The sequence below is a fragment of the Crotalus tigris genome, unplaced genomic scaffold (genome assembly GCF_016545835.1).
Source record: "Crotalus tigris isolate CLP2741 ecotype Arizona unplaced genomic scaffold, ASM1654583v1 scf7180000019856.1557650, whole genome shotgun sequence".
NCBI lineage: Eukaryota > Metazoa > Chordata > Lepidosauria > Squamata > Viperidae > Crotalus > Crotalus tigris.
This window is the reverse complement of record NW_024097742.1, coordinates 1,412,798-1,425,756: the sequence shown is the minus strand read 5'-3', so window position 1 is coordinate 1,425,756 and position 12,959 is coordinate 1,412,798. Positions and strand designations below refer to the sequence as shown.

Below are 12,959 nucleotides of genomic sequence, written 5' to 3'. Positions count from 1 at the left end.
TTTGTTCCCTTGTTATATAAACAATGCATGCAGTGACTTGGTAGAAAGAGACAGACAGAAGTTTTTGCCTTCTAGAATTTTATCTTGATCATGCTTGCCAAGTGAGGAAGCATTCCTCTGCAAAACATTTACAGTCTTCCTGCTGTCCTTTTCCATCTCCTGCCCCCTCCTTCATTTGCTTGTTGATAGTTGGCAAGGAGATCAAGAGAAACTCAGGGCATTTCCCGTGAGCTCATTTAAAGTGCTGCCCAACTATCCTTGAGCCAACAGAAAATTCTTCTTGTTGTTCAGTTATTTGATCATATCTGACTTTTTTGTAACCTAGGGGAGGACATGGCTGTTTCCCCAAGACTGTCTGTTTCTTAGAGTTTGGGGAATTCACGTTTATGCCTACAATACCTTGCTTTGTATGGGCTTCTTTGCCATTGTGTTTTTCCAAGTATCTTTTCCAGTGACTCTTCCCTTCATATTGTGCTTCCTTTAAGCTTTGGCTTCATATTAGCACTCCTGGTGAATGGTCCGGTTTTACTTCATTTCATTTTGAATGATTTGTTCTTCTTGTAGACTAAGATATTCTCAATCACAATTCCGAGGGACCCATTTTTCTTTCTTCTGCCTTTCAAATAGTCCAGTTTTCACCATTCTCTGTTACCAGTGCAAAAGCCATAGCCTTGACAATATATATATTTATATAATATCACATAATATCAGAGCTGGAAGGGACCTTGAAGATCTTCTAGTCCAACCCCCTGCTCAAGTAGGAAACTCTATACAATTTCAGACAAATGGTTGTCCAATCTCTTCTTAAAAACCTTCAGTGTTGGAGTACCCACAACTTTTTTCAGGAGGAAAGTCGTTCCATGGTTAATTGTTCTAACTGTCAGGAAATTTCTCCTTATTTCTAGGTTGCTTCTCTCCTTGATTAGTTTCCTCCATTGTTTCTTGCTCTGCCTTCAGTTGCTTTGGAGAATAGGTTGATTCCCTCTTCTTTGATGTCTATGAACAACTATGTTGTCTAGATTTTTCATTTGTTGTTGTTGTTAATTGCGAAGTCGTGTCCGACCCATCGTGACCCCTTCTAAATAGCAGATATCTCATTATTTTATGCTTATAAGTTGTTCAACTTCTTTGCATCATTGGATTGGATTGACATTGCCTGTTAACATTGTTGGTGTTTTTAATACTGAGAAGCAGACTTTTTTCTTTCACCTGCAACAAGATATTTCTTAAGTCTTCTTCACTTCTAGTCATTAAAGTGATGTCATCAGTATTATATCTATGATTATTGATGTTTCTCCAATTGATTTTAATTTCAATGTCCATTTCTTCTTGTCAAGCAAATCACATGATGTACACCATATATAAATTAAATAAGCAAGGTGGCCATATGGACCCATGGCATACACCTTCCCAATTTTGAATTTAATTGCTCCAGTCTCTATTCCAAAATGGTTCCTGGACATCATACAAATTCTTTAGCAGGCAGATGAGGAGCCCAGAATTAACATGTTTTTAAGGGCTTTCCTCAATTTGTGGTCTATACAATCAAAAGCCTTAGTATAATTGCTAATGGAAAAATAGATGTCATTTTGGAATACCTTTGTTTTTTTTTCACTATCCATTAAATGTTCATAATATTATCTTGAGTGCCTCTGCCTCTTCAGAAGCTAGGATGAACATCTGGCACTTCTCATTCTATGTTTTGATGAAGTCTAGATTACTAACAGAGATAAGTGCCATTGGTCAATAATTGAAGCATTCTTTAACTTTATATTGAAATGTACCATAAAGTGATTTCCTCCCCCATTTCTTAGCCATTGCTGTTCTTTCTATACCTGATAACAAATGATAAGTAGCACTTCAAGCTCAATCATTATCCTGCCACAGATAACTGGTTCAACAAAAGACAGCAAGTGCAGGCTATGTTTGCTTGTTTATATCCCATCTTCATTATTTGTTATAAATAACTCATGGCTGGGTATATACCTAATACTCCTTCCTCCACCTATTTCCCCACAACACCAACTCTGTGAGAAGAGTTGGGCTGAGAGCTGGCCCAAAGTCACCCAGCCAGTTTTCATGTCTAAGACATGTTTCTAGCCTGATATCTTAACCACCAGACCAAACTGGCTCTCAATAAAAAGATTAGTACTATGTTTCCCCGAAAATAAGACCCAGTCTTATTTTTGTTTTTATTTTGCCTCCAAAAGAGGCACCAGGTCTTATTTTTTTTGGGGGGGTGTCTTTTCCACTCACCTTGCAGAGGCATCATCAACAGCCCCGCCTAGCTGGCCCACTTCTTCTGCGTCCGAAGAAGCAGCTTAAATTTGGAGCTGAGAATGGAGCTCCAGCCTGCATTTCGCTGTCAGAGGCATTCTAGAAAGGCCTCTGCAGTCTAGAACTGAGCTATGGATCGAATCCATAGTTCTGTTCCCAGCTGCAGAGGCCTTCCGGAAAGGCCTCTGAATGCAAATGGAATCTGCTGGACTGAACATATACCAATCATTCTCATTAACATAGGCTGCTGCTGGGGAGGATGTAAGTTAATGTATCTATGAAAACACAATCCAAGCTCCTATTTTGCATAGTTGAATGCAAAAGTTATCTAAAGTTTAGACAAGACACCATGGGGCAAGTAAAGCTAAAATAAACTCTTCTGCTGCGTTGTACAATCCCCTATCACCTCATGCCTGTCATCTATTGGCCAGTTTACTTTTAAACAGGGGTGCAACTTTCAGAATTGTGTTAAACCCATCTCTAAAAATAAACCAATGAAGAGCTGATGGGCATTGGAAGAAGGAGAGTTACACAGTGTGGCCTTTTGCCTTCTCCCTGCATGGTTCAGTCCCTCTGGGGTAGGCCCTTTTCACTTCATGTTGTTTGAAGACCCATTAAAGAAGCCCTGTCCCTAAACACTTTTTAAACCATAAATATGTAGGCTTCCTTTGGAGATTCTTCTTCTGAATCAAAAGATCCCAGCCACAGAAAGCTTCTGATTTATTTGGTCTGTCAGCACTACTCTGTTTTCAGCTACAGCCAGGTGCTTTTCTTGATCATATGAGTTTTTTGCCAGGATCACCTTATTAGTCCCCCAACAGCTGTGTCTGGAACATTATATAACGTGGATTCCCTGAAAATACCAACAGAAGAACTTAATACCAGTTAGGGCCTGGGGGAATGAGAGTTTCTGAAATGTTTTTGATAACTTTGGAAGAAGAATATTATAAAAGAATTTGAGAAGGGGAAACAGGATGTAACTAAATCCACCAGGAGAAATGTTATTGCCAGAATTTTAGAGTAACATTTGTGACAATGATAACCACCAGTTAGAAAGCATAATAATAATAATAATAATAATAATAATAATAATAATAATAATAATAATAATAATAATAATAATAATAATAATGGTTAAAAGAGGTGGAGGCAAATAAAACAGAAGTTGAAATGAAAGAACTAGTAATAATAACAAAAATGGTAGAAAAAAGAGCAAAGAAAATCAAAAATTGGTCAGCACCAGGTGAAGATGAACTGCATGGGTTTTGGTTGAAACATCTAACTGTTATACACCCACTCATTGCCAAACAGTTCAACAATATACTACAAGGAGGAGAAATTGAAAAGTGGCTAACAACTGGGAAAACCTACCTAATAATGAAAAATCCAGCAAAAGGGGCAACACCAGGTAACTACAGGCCAATTACCTGCTTACCAACAACTTTCAAATTACTAACTGGTGTGGTAGCTGATGCAGTACAACAGCATCTAGTTGAAAACAATCTCTTTCCACCTGAGCAGAAAGGAAACCGCCCCAATAGCAGAGGAACAAAAGATCAACTCCTAATAGACAAAATGATCTTGGAAAACTGCAAGAGAAGGAAGACCAACCTGAATGTGGCATGGATTGACTACAAAAAGGCATTTGACTCTCTGCCACATGATTGGATAATAAAGTGCCTAGAAATAACAGGAGTCAGTAGAAACATCAGAAAATTTGTGCAAAGATCGATGGCACAATGGAAGACACAGTTGCAGATCAATGGTGAGAGGCTGGGAGAGGTTAATATCAAGAGAGGAATATTTCAAGGAGATTCATTATCACCATTACTATTTGTTATTGCACTGTTTCCTCTGTCAACAATACTGAATAACTCAGGACATGGCTATCAAACATCAAAAACATCTGCCAGACTATCCCACCTCCTTTACATGGATGATCTGAAGCTGTATGGAAAAACATCATCTGAAATAGAATCGCTGCTCAACACTGTCCGTATATATAGCCAAGATATTGTAATGGAGTTTGGCTTGGACAAATGTGCCACACTTACTATCAAACAAGGAAAAATAGTGAAAACTGAAGGAATCAAGATGCCCCACGAAAATAACATTAAGAGTCTGGATGAGGAAGAGTACTACAAATACTTGGGTATCCTTCAAGCTGACAACATCAAGCACACTGAAGTCAAGAAAAAGATTAGAGGTGAATACATCAAGAGAGTGAAGAAGATCTTAAAATCCAAACTCAATGGAGGAAATACCATAAAGGCAATCAACACCTGGGCAATCCCAGTCATTAGGTACACAGCTGGAATAGTGGACTGGACTCAAGCAGAACTAAAAGCAATGGATAGGCAGACCAGAAAAATAATGACAATGAATCATGCCCTTCATCCACGCAGTGACATTGATAGACTTTATCTACCAAGGCAAATAGGTGGGCGTGGAATGCTACAAGTACATCAGATGGTTGAAGAAGAAAAAATGGCTTTGGAAGAATATCTGAAGAACAATGATGAAGATGCACTGAAATTAGTATATCAGGAAGGCTTACTAACTACTGGAGAGACCAAACTGGCCTACAAGAAAGACCAAATGAAGAACAGAATAGAGGCATGGGAAGACAAAGCACTACATGGCCAATACATTAAAAAAATAGCTGGGAAAGCAGATAATAACAAGACCTGGCAATGGCTAAGAGCAGGAAAATTGAAGAAAGAGACCGAGGGACTAATTCTGGCTGCACAAGACCAAGCCTTAAGGACAAATGCATATAAAGTCAAAATTGAGAAGACAGCAACAGACAGTAAGTGCCGCCTGTGCAAAGAAGCTGAAGAAACAGTGGACCACTTGGTAAGCTGTTGCAAGAAGATTGCACAGACTGATTAGAAGCAGCGGCATGACAAAGTAGCAACAATGGTGCATTGGAAGATCTGCAAAAAATATCATTTGCCTGTAAGCAAAAACTGGTGGGATCATAAAATAGAGAAAGTCATAGAAAATGATAAAATTAAACTGCTCTGGGACTTCAGAATTCAAACAGACAAGCACCTGCAACATAACACCCCAGACTTAACAATTGTCGATAAGAAAGACAAAAAAGTCTGGATAGTGGACGTGGCAGTGCCTGGAGATAGCAGAATAGAAGAGAAAGAACTGGAGAAGATAACAAAATACAAAGACCTACAAATAGAAATAGAAAGACTGTGGCAAAAGCAAGCAAGGGTAGTACCAATAGTCATAGGCTCCTTGGGTGCAATCCCAAAACAACTGGAGCACCACTTGAACACCATTGGCATTGACAAATTCGCTATTAGTCAATTGCAAAAGGCGGCCTTATTAGGAACTGCTTCCATCCTGCGACGATATCTGTAATACCATCAAACATCCACATCTGCCTATCCCAGGTCCTGGGTAAGGACTCGATAGGTAGACAAAATGCCAAATCCAGTCTGAACATCTGGCTGACTGTGCGATGATCAATAATAATAATAATAATAATAATAATAATAATAATAATAATAATAATAATATCAAACTTCCACATCTGCCTATCCAAGGTCCTGGGTAAGGATTCGATATAGACAAAATGCCAAATCCAGTCTGAACATCTGGCTGACTGTGCGATGATCAATAATAATAATAATAATAATAATAATAATAATTTCTTTTCTAGAATGGGAAAACTATATTCCTGCTAAGAAAATTACAGTATAGTTCAAAGAAAAGAAAGCAAACATGTTTAGGTTCATTGTGCTGGAAAGTTATACTGCCCAAGGAAAAGCACATCCTTCATTAATTTCAATGCAATTCTTTTGCAGGAGACTTTTTTTTGGGGGGGGGGGATGGATTACACCTTCAGATTACTCTAAAAATGACCTTGCAAATACTGTGGCTTTTGCACACTGTGGCCCAGGGGAGAATGTCCTCTTTTCTCAAGCCCTGTTTCAGAGCTGCTGATTGATACTTGGTCTATTCTACTGCTTCTTTCCTTTGTATGTTTTATCTTCTTGATTAAGTCTCCAAGTCTTTTGCTCTTGATTTGCATACTATGGAAGGCAATGTTAGGAAACAATGGGGCAGAAAGTGCTACCTTGGAGACAGGATAGCATGTATACATAGTGACATGAGTTTTGCATAAGGACTCACAAAAACCCAAGGCGTTTTCTCCCCAAAAAAGCAATATGAGAAGCAAGACAGATATGCTGCAACCTCAAAAATCAATGAATAAAGATGGAAAACGCAGTTCTAACCTTGTGCACTTTCCTGAGAATAAATCCAGTAAATGCAATGGGATTTATTTTTAAACATGCTTAGAATTGAGCTGCAAAACTAAGGAATTGCTAAGTAGATAGAGCACGTCACCTAATTTCAACTTAATGATGCCAAGGCTTGAACTGGCACTGTGTGCTTGCTTGCAGAACAGGTGCTGTATCACTCCAACTGTGATAACTCCCACTAGGCTGTTAATCTATTCCATCCTTTTAATTTTCAGGGGGAAAATATTCATTAAAAAAATCATGTGTTTTTTTTTTTGTTTCAATTTTGTATAGCTGCCCATTTGCCAGCTATTCTGGGTGACAAGGAACATTAAAACCAGCAAACCCCTCCCCCCATACAAATATCACATACACACAAGTAGCACATAGACCAACTGGGTATCTTTGCTTATTGGAATATCATTTTGCTATGAATCTTTCCTTTAAAAAGTCAGGTAAATAAAAATATTCCCAGTTTAAATAGCCACATACAAGCACATCAAATCACTTCTGTGCAGTTGCTATTTGTGTATATATAGTTCATTCTTTAAACTTCAGTACATTTTGTCTTCGGTTTCAGTACCATCCATGGTGAATCACTATTGGCTGTTACTTCTAAATTGGTTGTATTCTAAATAATGTAGGTGCTCATTTCCATTTCTTTCTCTATAAAATGGCTATTTATAAAATAAAACAATATGTCTACGGAGATTCTTTGGGGGAACAAAACAATATCCAAGCACATGCTGAAATTTAGAATCAAACCAACAATTATTTTTTTTCTTTTTTTTTTTTGTACTTTGGGAAAATACTGCTAAATGGATAAAATAAATGGTACAGTATGTGCCGTAATGAATGTAGTATGTGTGAAGGGGTATCCAGGGAAGGAAAATGCATATTTTCTTTTCCAGAAAAGGAAAGAGCAATTGATTATATATAGTGATAGAATTCATGATAAAATATTTTAAAATTTTCACTTATATTTTATTTCGAAAACTCAGTATTTTTTTCAGACTTCTTTACAGATTAGCTGCTAGAATAAAATTTTAAAGATAGGAAAGATTGTGTGAAGGTTTTTGAATACCTGGTGATTATTAGTTAAGAATATCTCTTAGCAAATGGCAGATTGCTGATGACTTTGTCCAGCTGGATGGACTGGAACAAGAGATTAACAGAGAAACCCAGGACTAAGGCCTAGACAGGTAGAAAAAATTGAAGAGAAATCAGTGCCAAACTACTTCTCTATTGCTCCTAAGAAATAAGTTTGGACACGTCTATGAAATTACCAGAAGTTGCGCTCAACTTGACAGGGACTACATTTAAAATTCTTGATTACAGAAGACCACCTTTTCTATGATTGTAATGCTAAACTATTTTCACATGGGATTGTGCAATTTGTGGTTCTGTATGTTATAAAAATAAAGCTATTGTAATAGCCTGCTATGCAAACATGACTATCACATTAAGTCATAATGCTATTGATTTGGGAGGAAATATATATACTGTGTACACAGCAGTTATACTTGGTTAACCTGAATTAGAGTTTAGAGCAGGGGTTCTCTTTGTGATACCCTAACATAATAATTACATGAGTTTACGTGACACTTCAATAAAATAAAAGCGGTAAGTTCACTAATGTTCGAACTGGGCAAACAGCACATGTGTTATTTACTTTTAATAATTAATTTTAATCTCTGTATCAAGTGAATTAATGATAGGTCCTAATGGAATACTTTTCATTAGATAAAAGCAAATAAGAAAACAAATAACATTTAAGGCTGTATTTTGAATGGAAAACAAGCTCACTTATTTTTGCAATAATTCCCGAAAATCCAGTTTCATTTTGTAGACAGCTATTCTTACCATCTTAAGGATGTTTCTCTCTCTTAAACTAGTTTTTCTTAAACTGCTCCTAAAATACAACAGCTTGCAAAATGCCGCAGACTTTAAGTTGCTTTTCCACATAAGAGTATTGTACTAGGCTGGATGGAAAAGAGAAAATAGACTGTGAGCCTTTATTCAGTGGGACGAGAATCCTTTCCCTAGTCTTGCAATTTCTACCCCACTGCTCTTTCACAGCTTTCCTCCCTTTCTCTCCCTCCAATCAATCCTCTCTGCGAAGTGAGCATCAAGTCAAAAATGGTCAGAGCTCTGCCTAGAAAACTTGTGGCCTCCAGGCATGATGATTCCTCCTTTGAAAAGCAAAGCCCATGTGGAGAGAGAGAGAGAGAGAGAGAGGGAGGGAGGGAGGGAGAGAGAGAGAGAGAGAGAGAGAGAGAGAGAGGGAACATCCCAGCCTCATGCATGGCTCTAGAACAGCTGGTTTGTCCTTTGGAGTTACAAATATTAGGGTGTCTTCTGAAAAAAATGTGGGTCAGTCTACTCTGCTTCTTAGTCTTTCTTATACCAAGCAGGGATAAAATATTTAGTAAAGAGAATTGTAGGCATTTCCTAAAAATATTCATGATCCTTTCTTATTGGAGAAGGTGTTTGTGGACTGAGTTAAGCACTGACTTTCCATAAGCATGTGCAGGGATTCATGGGATTGGTCCTACTGATAAAGCCATCAGAAATAGCCAAGAAGTCCAAATTATTGCTTGCAGCAGGCACCATTGTCAATATAAGGGAATGTTGTGGATGCAGGACCTCAGCCTTAAACAGAAGATGGAAAAACAATTTATTTCTCAGTGCCATTTAGTTAACAATTATGGTTCTGCTTTAGTTTTTTTTCCCCAAAACAAACAAACCAAACCAGAATGTGAACTTTACATTCAGCCTAAATATCCTTTTAAAACCAAATCTAAATTGGTAACCTAACCACATTTCATGGAAACAGGGTCTGGTGTGTGTGTGTGTGTGTGTGTGTGCGCACATTCCAGTCAGTCTTGACTCCTGGTAACTGCCTGGACAAGTCCCTGCAGCTTTCTTGGCAAGGATTTTCAGAATTAGTTTGTCCTTTCCTTCTTCCTAGGGCTAAAAGAAAGTGACTGGCTCAATGCTTTAAACCATTATACCAAACTGGCTCTCAGTTTTAATATCATATTTATCTGAAGGGAAGATGATGGTGAAGATGGCATTCCCAAAGAATACACTGGAAAATAAAAATTATAAACTCCCAGTTTCCCCACTTTGTGAGCCTCAGATGGTCAATACTGTTTAAAATCAGTCCAGCAGGTTACATGCATGGGCCACATGTTTTCATATATATATGTCTGCATATCTATCTTCTGAAACCCCAGCAGCAATGCCAGGATAACTGAACATATAACTATTGATGAAAATTAATTACTTATAAAACAGAATCCCAATTTCCCATCTATGCTATTCTCTTCCACACAGAGAAGATTCACACCATCTTCCTTCCAGCAGGAAAGGAAAACAAAAAAGAACAGAATGGAGATGGGAGAATGGGAGGAATAGCTATACCAGGGGTGTCAAACTCAATTTCATTGAGGGCCGCATCAGCATTGCGGTTTCCATTGGGAGGGGCTGGGGGTGCAGCCAGGGTGGATGCGGCTTACTGGGTGGGTGTGGATGGAGTGGGTGTGGCCTACTGGGTGGGTGTGGCCAGCTCTACATCATTCACGTCAAGGGTGCCTGTGGGGGCCTGGGCAGGAATGGGACAGATCTGAGGGTCTCTGGCAGAAGGGGATGAGACCAGGGCAAGTGCCAAGACATGTGCATTTCTTCATTCCTCACAAAGGGTGACACCTCCCCAGCATGCACCCAGGGGATGGGGACGATGTGGCAGGGGCTGGTTCCTCGCTGTTTCTGGATGGCTTGTGGGGCTAACACTGAATGCGTTTCAGCATAGATGACCACCACAAAATTGTACATTGGCTCTCGGCCTGTCTGGGCCAGGGCCAAAGCAGCGGGGGCCGTTCCCTTACTGTTTCCAGGATGGCTTTGTGGGCCACATGAAACCACTTCGCGGGCTGCATCCGGCCCCCGGTCCTTGTGTTTGACATGTCTGAGCTATACTGAAAAAGAAGGCAAGAGAAGATAAGGAGCAAAGAAAGGGAAGAGCTAATTGGACAAGAATGGGAAGGAAAAAGAGGAAAGTTCTTTTTAGGCACTAAGAAAAAAGGTTTAACTTTGCTAGGTAAGCTGGCCTTCCAGAATAATTGCTCATCTTCAAGATAATCTTCAAAGGCGGGCAAGGTCATTTGCCTCCTTTTCCCATTCCTTTATTTTCAAAGGCTTCTTTTATTCTTATCTTGTGTGAGAGTTTTCTTTTCATGCAGGGTGACTTCATCAATTCACAGGTAATTATTTTGAGGGAAAAAAGACGGCAGCCTTCCAATATTTTGGACAGGCAGGGAAACTTGGCTTCCAGATTACAGAAGTATTTTTTTTTCTACATTTACTGTCCTGACTATCCTACATTTAATTCAGTGGAGAATCCTGCATTTTCATATTATAATGGAGTAGAAAAATTATCTCTGTTTTTCCTATTGCGTCCACAATTTTAAATATGTCATTATTCCCACTTCTGCTTTCCTGCCTACTTTCTAAACTTGAAATTTTTACCTATGCTAATATTACACTATCCTATGCATGGAATCATATTTTGCCTTTTGCCATTTTCCCAGTGTGGTTATAATACAAACCAAATGTTTTGTTCTCTAGTAGCAATGGGCACTCTAGTCTTATACAAAGTGCCAGAACATAAATACTTGCACAAGGTGATGAGTTTCTTTATGCCACAGACATGATGTTAAAAATACAGTCATGACATAATGTGATGTTCTTAGTGTGTCCTGCTTCCAGGGCTTCCTCCAACCCTTTCAGTAACAATAGAACAGTAAGGCAGAAGGCTTTTAATACAACCCTCTGTGAAAGGTAGGATTCCACAGGCCATCCCAGACAAATGGCTGCCAAACCTTTGTTTAAAAGCTCTAGTAATGGAACACCTGTGACTCCAGGTAGCAGGATAAAGAAATGTCTTATTTTGAGTTTGGATTCCCCTCTGTAAAGCTTCACTTAATTCTTGTACTGCTTTCAGGAGTTATGGAGAATAAATTCATGCCCTCTTCCCTTCAATATGTTTTTAATACAATTTTTATTAAAAGGGTTAAAAGCAAAAATAATGCAAGCTAGATTAGAAAAGAAAAAAGAAAAAAACAGAAAAAAGCTGGAAGGGCAGTTAAAAAAAGAAAATAGAAGTGGGAAAAAAGAGAAAGATAGAGGAAAGGTATAAAGAAATAGCTGTTCATAGTCTTCGTGGCAGTTATAAGGACAACTATATTTTAACCTTTTCTGTAAAGTTATATCATGACTCTCTTCTTTCTATAATCTATTCCAATGATCAAAACCATAAATTGCAAGTTCATTTTTTTATTTTTATGCATAACCAATTTCTAGTCACCAATAAATGTAAGTATTGTCCTTTCTTTAATCAAAGAAGTCAGCAAGTTCTGTCAATTTCACCAACCATTCCTCCAGAGTGGTATTGCAAAATCCTTCCAATTTTTTGCAGATAGTAATCTTGTTGCAAAAATCATATACTGAAATAACCTTCTATGGCTTTTTTCTTAATTGTTTATCCATCAATCCTAAAGGAAAAAAATCAGTTGAATAATAATCTTTAAAATCCTCTATATCAATATATATATTTGAATCTATTTTCTTTTTAGTTTTTTTTACATACCAAGCATGATAACATGCCCCTTCATATTATTCATATTTCCAACATACATTTTAGATGCCTTTATAGATTCAAGTTAATTTCTCTGGCACAAAGTACCAAAGATGCACCATTTTATAAAAATTCTTTTTTATAATCATGTTTTTCCATTGATCCATCTGTATAACCAAAATCCTTAGTCTACTTCATCACACATTCTTTAACTTATTCTTCCTCCGTTTCAAATTTCAGCAAAAGTTAACACATTTTAGCAATTACATGTACATTGTGTATTCAATTGTACTTCAAATTCTGTCTTACTTTGCTCTATACTATGAGTCTTTTTATCTATTTTGAATCTTTTTGATAACTCTAAAGGGAGATGACTCTATCCTTCTGCTATTAGTTTCTCTCCTGATTTAATCTTATATTCCCATTGATGATCTCCACTGATTCCTGATACGTTAATCATTTGTCTCTGCCTGCCTTTCTCTTCTGTGGAATGCTTCTTATACAGCGAGCCAGAGAGGTGTTTACAAGCCTATTCTAGGTTTATTATGTGTTCCCTATTCTTAATATGGCCTATCTACTACAAATATTTTTAAAATTTATCTACTAATAAAATGATTTTAATTTTATCATACTATAAGTGTCCTTGCCATTTGGGGTTGTGACCTTCTAACTTAAAATTATCTTGTTTAACAGCAACATCCATTTTTTCATCCAAACCAATCTCCAAAATACAATTTCAATCTGGTAAATCCTGTCTGCCTCTTTCCTTTGCATTTTGTAAT

At 37.7% G+C, this 12,959-nt stretch overlaps 1 long non-coding RNA gene across 1 annotated transcript in view; it reads right to left on the bottom strand.

Moving 5' to 3' along the window:
- LOC120317861 overlaps positions 1-12,959 on the bottom strand; it is a 53,680-nt gene that overhangs the window by 32,093 nt on the left and 8,628 nt on the right. The window lies entirely within an intron of this gene.